Raw genomic sequence first — 8,615 nt, forward strand, 5'->3', positions numbered from 1 at the left:
TTTAGGGAAATGGTAAGCATACGATGCAGGAAGACTGACCAAAATTTCACAATGCCTGCACAAAATTCAATATAAATCTCTGCTGAAACCTAGCACCCACATTTTCTGATGCATTTTGAGCCCCATAAAAACGCCTGTATTCTAAGGCCCACCAGATAGGATATTTTTGGATTTAGCATAGGCGGATTTAATGGCAATTCGATCGAATCTAGCAGAAAGGGACGAAGTAGGTACGCGGGGACCTTAAGATGAGTCCTTATTGAGACGTCCCTAGCTGACAAGTCAATTTGTGAAATTCTGCGATGTAAGCTAAAAAAAATTTGTTTCATTTCACCGAACTCGGGCCACTTGCGATTTCGAACCATAGTGAAACATCATCAAATTTCCCAAGCCGACCACTTTTAATTACACTCTCCAGTACCTATACAAAGTCGGAAAAAGTCCCTGGCAAAGTGGTAGTGCTGAACTACAGTCTGTACGGAACCAAAGGGAACTGATACGGCCTCCAGAGGAATAATAGTGACCGCTCTTAACTAAGGCTTTCCTTGGAAGTTCAATCCAAACAAAACGTAAGAGTGTACAAATCCTTAACCGGCCTCCACCACCTACATTTCCCCAAAAATCTCTATGCTGTCGTCAGGGCCGGCTTGGCCAGGGTGCCAAGGTGTCCCCCCACCCCCCACCCTGGACAGATTCCTTACAGATCTTTTTCAGATTCTGTGAAGCTCCTCGAAGTCTAGAAGACAGAGCTAAAGAGACCCTAAGCCTGGAACTTTGACCGTCATGGGGCCCTTGAATTTTTGGATTTAAGTCCCTTAATGACCAGCACCCCGGGTCCCTGAGCGTTAATCCAACCCTGGCTGTCGTTGATAATCAGAGGTGCTCACACGCGTAAAGAAAGGACATTGCCGAAGGGATAGGGAAGTTCCGAGCAAGGTGAAGGACCCTCGAAATCAAAATCCCGCAGCCGAAGGCACAGCCAGGAGCCGCGGAGGCGAAGACAAAGAAAGTGCCCAGAAATCGTAAGTTTTCGGAGTGCCACGTGTTCCTCGAGTCGGGAGCAGGGGACGGCAAGCGCCCGCGCCCTCGCGCCGAAGGGTGGGGGATGTGGAAGGCGCGAAGACGACGGCGACGCCGCGGAAGGGAGAGAGACAGAGAGAGGGCGATGAAGGGGCATCCTTTCTCCTCTCGCGAGCCCGCGACGCCGCGGAGTTCCCTCGGCAACGGCGCACAGTGGCTCGAGTCAATGTCGGACAAAAGTTGGAAACTTTGAAAGCTTATAACTCCCTTTATACAAAATTTTGAGGCTCCAAGAGTGGTTCCATCGGTTTCCTCGTGAAATTTTCTTCTGGAACCACCCCTTAAAGTTTAAAATGTGACGGAATAAACATGAAAATTCGCAGTGGATCGAGTCAATAGGAGAGATCGGACAAAAGTTGGAAACTTTGAAAGCTCATAACTCTGTTTATACAAAATTTTGAGGTTCAAAGAATGGCTCCATTAGTTTTCTCGTAAAATTTTCTTCTTGAAGCACCCCTTAAAATTTAAAATGTGACGAAATAAATATAAGAATTCGCAGTATCAGTCAAAAATTTCGTGTCTGAAATCTCGAATTGACTGGATCCACTGTGCGGGACGGAGTTCCCTCAACAACGGCGGGCTAAGATTCGGAGTGGAGCAGGTTGAGTCACGCGAGGGGCGCGGGGGCACCGGGAAAGGGGCGCGGGGCGAGGGGGCCCCGAGAGAAAGTGGGTCGGTTGTACGGTTGCGTAATATGACGCAAAAACGGCGGTATAGTATCACTCGGAGCGCGGCGCGCCAGTTTGGCTCTCAGTCGCCGCGCCGAGCTCCGGCACTCCCGGTTCATTCAGCGGTCCTTCTTGCCCCCGCCCCTCCCCCGCCCGCTCTGGGGTCAGTGGGGGAGGGCGGCGCGGTGGTGGAGGCGAACGTCCTCAGCGCCGCGGCGCTCTGCAGCGTCGTCTTCATTGGCGGAGTGCTCCTCATCTCCAGTCTTGGCTCCTCTCCTGTTCTTCCTTCATTTGCAGCTTTTCCGTCTGATTTTCCGTCAGTTTTTACCTTTCAAAGGCTATCTCGAGGAGACTTTGCAGCGCTGCGTCAAGATTTTAAAGCCCTGCATAGACGATCAAATTCCGGACCAATTCCGATCAAAGTAGACATGCTGATGACTGGTGGTCACCACCTACCATCAAATTTTGACGGGCCGCACTTTTTTGCTCAAAGTAAGATCAGAACCGAGTGCCACCATTCATCATTTCCTGCCACAGGAAACATTTCTGCCAAGTTTTCATTTTAAAATGAAGGAAATTAATGAGTTTAAAACTGATGACTCCCGACACTTTGATGCTACTTCAATCGGAATTGGTTCGGGAATTTGATCGTCTATCGAGGCCTTAAGGCGCTTTGTGAAACTTCCTTGACTTAAAATTTCATGGTATACACAGGAGCAAGCAGAACGCATAACGCCTAGGCAGCTGTGCTGAGGAAGAGCGCCGTATGAACATTCGAGAGTTCCTAAATTTCCTTCAATAAAATGTTTATATTTGAAGAAAAGAATGAATATTTTCCCCAGAAATTTTCAGGGTTTTTAGGTGACATTGCTAACTAACTAAATTATCTGAAAAATAGGAAGGAAAATATTCATAAGTTTACCAGGAAATTCGGCAACGTCTGAAGGCTCGTACGGCGTTCTTCCTTAGCACGGCAGTACGGTGCGAAGCGTTTCGTGGGGTTGGACCGCAAAAAAGTTAGAGGGCATGCCCCCTAGACTCCTTGAAATTTCCGTGTGTGTAGGGATTTCAATGCGCGTGGAGAACTTTTGGGTTTGTACGTGAGCAAAACAATGATGAAAAATGCATATTTCCACTGCGCTGCAACGTCTAATAATCTCCGATTGTGTTTCTTTCTATCAAAAAGGAACGGACTAAAATATCTCTTCAACATTTTGTAGGGATGTTTCCGGATCAGTGAAAAATTCACAGAAAATTTGAAGAGAAGCTGCAGATGTGGTTTTTTTCTTTAAAAAAAGACTGAACATTTTTCGACTTCAGGCATCGGAAAATAACTTCCGATTGGTGTCGCACAATACACGCTTCGTAAATTTCAGTTTACTGCGTGAGGTCTGGATTTTGCCGAAAAGAGAAAATAAGAATTTCTCCCTCGAAGAAGTTGGTTTTCAGCGAAGTCAATTTGGATCGGATTAAATACAACTTGCCTTCCAAATGCATTTGTGCAAGTGCATTTACATCTCGCAGAGTTCACTCTCTCCTTTTACCAACGATTTTGAAATAAAATTAACGAAAAAACTTATCAAATTATATTTATGCACTGGAAAAGAATAAAAGAAAGCTGCATGATCCAGGCAACACCTTAACCGACTTTGTTGGATTTGAAGCAAAAAATTCTCTCCTGAAGGCGAGGAGAAAAAGTTTGATAACCTATATTTTTCATTGACTAAGAGTGCTAAAACCCAAAGTTTCAGACAATTGGAGGGCGCAAAGGACTCGAATAAACTAGTGAGATACCGTCCTCATCGCCACTAACTGTAAGTAGGTTGCAAGGACAGCGAGTGCGCCTTCAATTTTACGCACGCAACACGGACAGCCTTGGAGTTCGAATAGTTGTATCCAAATATAGCCAAACAGTTCGCACATGCTACAACGCGTAGAAAGCGAGTACTTTGACAACACGAGCAACTCGTAATCAGGAATTTCAGTCTCTATTTCTAGTCGAATCAAAAAAAGAAAGGAAAGAAAAGAAGATGGATGTGACTTTATTGGATGGGCATCCGAAAAAACGAGCGTGCGCATATATTTTGTCAGTTGGACTACATTTTGCAGTTTGGAACTATAAATTCTAGCGCGGTTTAAAAACAACGTAGATACCATTAGTTTCCCTATGCACATAAGTGTTTTTCCAGAAGAGCCAGAATTTATAGGTCCATATTGCAAAATGCAGTCCAGTTATATCTTTTGCCAATAAACGAACGGTGCGCCGCGCCGTACACGGAGAAAAAAACCTCGTGCGTGGGACCCGAAGTTTAGGTCATATGGATCTCTGAAGTTTTCAGATTGAGCATCTGAACACTTCAGGTCTAGCTGTCGAGGTTCAGATCACACATCTGAAACTTCAGTTCTTACATCTGAAGTACTTCAAATGCGAGAACCGAAGTTTTTCGGATGTGAGAACCGAAGTTCTTCGGATGTGAAAACGGAAGTACTTCAGACGTAAGAACTGAAGTTTCAGATGTGTGATCCAAACCTCAGCAGCTGGACCTCAAGTGTTCGGATGCTCAATCCGAAAACTTCAGAGATCCATATGACCTAAACTTCGGGTCCCACGCACGAAGTTTTTTTCTCCGTGTAGAATTCGGAACCTATGGGGAAGGTGACTTCAGTCTACACAAGTATAAAATGTTTACTACTCTTCTCTCACGCCCATCGCCCCCGTGCCCCCCTTTGCTGGTCGCATACTCATTTTCATTGAAACTTTCTTTACGCGCAAATTGGATTATAAGATTTTGCGAGAAAATGCCCTCTAGCGTTTTAAAAACTTACCAAAAACGAAAGCAGTTGCATTTTGAACCGACTATTTCGGGTTTCCGATTTTATTTTCTCCTACTTCTGAGTGTATCCAATGCAGTAGCCCGTTCCCAAGCAAGGCCACGCGTAAAACCTAATAACTTGCATCGAAAATACAGATAAGGGGGGGGGGGGGGGTTGAGAGGGAAAGAGGTAAAGGCGCACGGGCAAGTTGGTGCTCATTGAAGCGGAGTGGAGCCAGAGCCAGAACCGCCTGCGCCTGGTACGGAGGGGGCAGCGGTGCGGTGGGAGCCCCAGTGACCAAGCCCTGTCGGTTTTGAGTGTCGCTCGACGAGTGTTCCCTCGTTTTCTGATCAAAATCCTGTGAACTTAATGAAACCGTGCTCGTAAGCGTGTTCTGATTGTAACCCGCTGAGAGTACTGCCGTGATGAGGAAGAACGCCGTATAAACTCTCGGAAGTTGCCTTATTTCCTCTGAGAAAACATGTATTTTTGAAGAAAGTTATGTCTACTTGAACTTGAAATTTTCAGATATTTTAGATGAAATTGCGAACAAAATTGCCTGAAAAATTGGAAAAAAAATATTCAGAATTTTTCAGTAAATTCGATGTTTATTGCAGGGAATATGACAACGCCTGAATACTAGTGCGACGTTCTTCCTTAGCATGGCGAAGTAGATGGAGCATAGAATGTAACTGAAAGTTGCGTGTACCTCCTATTCATGTTTCATTTTTTGATCCAATTCATTGAGGAAAACATGAAACGGGCTTTCCAAACACTAAGTTTCCTCGATCGTCATAAACGGAAATATGTCCTTTGGGCGAAACGCGATGGATGACGTCATTCGTGTATTGGCTCCTGGCATTGTCATCTCCATCTGGACAACATTTGCAATAAGGAACACCTACTTCTTGCACATTTTAGAAACAGCATCCATGCCATTGGTTTTCCTATGCAGAAAGGTGATTTTATGGCCATAGCAGTTCGCCTTCAAGATTTAGTGCAGGCAACACAACCTCTCACGTGAGTGGTATTATCGTGAAATGGCACGCCAATGAAAAGATTAAATTTACGCCATCTCGGTTCGCCTTCAATTTTTAGTGTAGGCAAGACGAGCTCTTACGTGGTTGAATCCTCCAAATACTAGTCACACGATCTTTGTCTGGGAATCTTTTGTGGGCTCGATAACTTTTGTTAGAATCCCATTCATTCAAATGTTTTAATGGTGTGCTGACTGGTTGTATGAAGATTTAGTTAATGAAACTGAGTTGTACTCAGTTATCAAAGTTTATTCATTTAATTATAAATTATGGCGAAGCCGCCGTGCCGCGCTGACCGCACTGTACTTAGCGCAATGCGTGAAGTATTCATGCATTTTTGTAGGCACTGTGCGTTTCACGCCGCGCCGACCGCTGTTGACCCGACCGTACTATGTTTGACGCAATGCGTGAAGTATTCATGCAGTCTCGTAGGCGCTAATATGCGTTACATGCCGACCGCCGCGTCGAGGGTTTCTCCTTTTCAAGTACTCGTCATCATTCTCTCAACTTTGCCGCCTCCTAATTTTGCCGCCATGGGCCGCGGCCCATGTGGCCACCCCCTTAATCCGGCCCTGATACTTGAGGATCCGCTACTCCACCCCCAAAACTGACTCTTTGTTGGCTCCGAGTTTGGTCTTGAGAGTTTGACGGAAAAACGCTCGTTTGGTAAAGTTGGCTGGGTCAATTCTGTATACGTTGCTGAATAGCCAACAAAAAGTAAGATGAGTGCTACAGCCCATGGAGGAATAAGGCTTCGTATGTGCAAATTTTCCCTATGATTAGGATATCATAGTGGACGGCATCCTTTTTTATGTCAAGTATTTTTGACGAGGCAATAGATGAGGTGAATGCGTGAGGATAATAGATATCTTACCCTCATGGATATTGCATGTTTTAATTTATAGGTTTCAAAAGAAACTATTGACGATGAAGGCTGAAATCCATGACGGAAGTTGAAAAAGGCATTAATTAATTCAACGTTTTAAAATCTACGATTGTGTGTTATGAATACTAAAGACAACAAACTATAATACCACTCGGGAATTTCCCAAAAAATTTTGGAACAAATAAAGAAAATTCGTAGAAAATTTCCAGAAGAGATGTTGAATAGTTTTCTTAAACAAATTTAAAACATAGCGGCGATCTGGGACATCGCAATTGATCCTTTTGAATACATTTTACAGGGTGAGCGAAAAGTCCCCGACCCCCCCTCTAACTTTTGAACGAATTGAGCTAAGGAAATGAAACTTTGGGAATGTTCCTATCTCAAAGGGGACCATCTTTTGAGGGGGTCAAAATTTTGGTCCCCCCCCCAGGGGGGGACCCGGGACAGGGGCCCCCCAACTTTTTTTTTCAAATAGCAACCCCTATCTTGTGATACCTCATTCGAAAGAGCATGAAAAACTAAGAATTTTGGCGCAAACCGCAGATCAATATCTCAATTTTTGACCGAGTTATGATAGGTCAAAGGTCAAATTTGACCTATTTTCAAAAAATCATAACTCCGGTTCAAATTATCGTAAAGAAAAAAATAAAACGGGAAAATTTACCAAATTGTGTTCGCTTTTACGTAAAAATTGCAGAAATCACTTCGATTTAATTTTAAGGGGGGGGGGGCTCGGACCCCCAAATACGTCAATTCAAAGGTCATTCAATTTTCCTGCGAAATAAGCCAATTTCCTCTGGATTTGCCTCCACATTATCTCAGTAAGGTCAAAATCAGTTCAACATTACGTTGGCAAGTCCCCAAATTTCGGGAAAAGTTAAAAAAACGAAATTTAAACGGTCAAATTTAATCACCTTAAAGTTCACCTTAGTTTTTCCATAAAATTTTACAAATGAGCGATTTGTTGGATCGCAAATCCTCAATTATAATGCGGGAAATCATTTAAAAGGCTGCAGCAGTAAGGTTTTCCGTTGAAACCGTGCGGTATTTTACTGTGATCCAGTTCTCTACATGTGTATATGGTGACTTAATTTGTACTGAATAAAACCAAAAAGGAATTTAAGTAAAATACTTCGAAAACAATTAGCTTGAAGTGACTATGTACTCGAGTCGCTTCTTCCTTCTGTCAACAATTCAAAAATGAGTTAAACTAATTTGCATGCGAGAATATATATCCAATCTTTTTCCTATCTTTGATTCCAATGGATAAATAAATCCTCGGATCTCTTTTTCTCGGTGCGATCTTGATATGCCTTGGTTCCTTTCTGGTTAACTCGGCCGATTTAAAAGGCTGCACCGGGCAGGTTTTCCATTGAAACCGTGCGGTATTGTAATCCGATGGTGCGTTGAATGTGTGTGTTGCCTCGGCGGTGTGTGCGTATTTTCGCAAGAGACAAATTGGTAATAATGTTCTTGGAGACGGGCGTCGCGACGGCGTTCTGCCGTGTTACGGAAGAGAGCCGTAAGTGGATCTCTGTATGAGCCACGGTCAGCACACGCTCTTATGTGTCTTGAAGCTCATCTTAGAATGAACTTGCGGCTCTCTTCCGTAATGAGACGACAGCGTTGCGGTCCCTATGTGGTGATGCGTCGTAGGTGGACGCAACCGGCGTGGCAGCCGCGACACGGAGCACACAGCGCAGCGCAGCGGCCAGCCCGTAATCAATTTGCTCTGTAATTATGCGTTTCTCTGCAGTTGTGATTGCACTCGCGTGATTTATTCCCTTAATCTAATTCCTCTCCCCTGTTGCCGAGTCTCCGGAAAAATTGACTTGACTCTGACCGTCCACACTGCAGAAAAAAAATTCTCGGCGTTTTTACCACGGTCCGTTGGTACCTTTACCATCTCACTTTTTTACCAATTATTGGTAATTTTACCAAGACAGACTGGTAAGCTTACCTAAAAACCGATATTTTTACTGTTTTTTTCAGGTAAGACTACCACTTTTATTGGTAATCAATTCCCGGTAACTTTGCCATTTTATCTCGGTAATGGACCACTAGACAAGGCACGAATTCAAGAATTCTGATACATGTTTCTTTATTAGAATTCCACGTAGAATACGATTC

The sequence above is a fragment of the Bemisia tabaci genome, chromosome 3 (assembly GCF_918797505.1).
Source record: "Bemisia tabaci chromosome 3, PGI_BMITA_v3".
Classification (NCBI taxonomy): Eukaryota; Metazoa; Arthropoda; class Insecta; order Hemiptera; family Aleyrodidae; genus Bemisia; species Bemisia tabaci.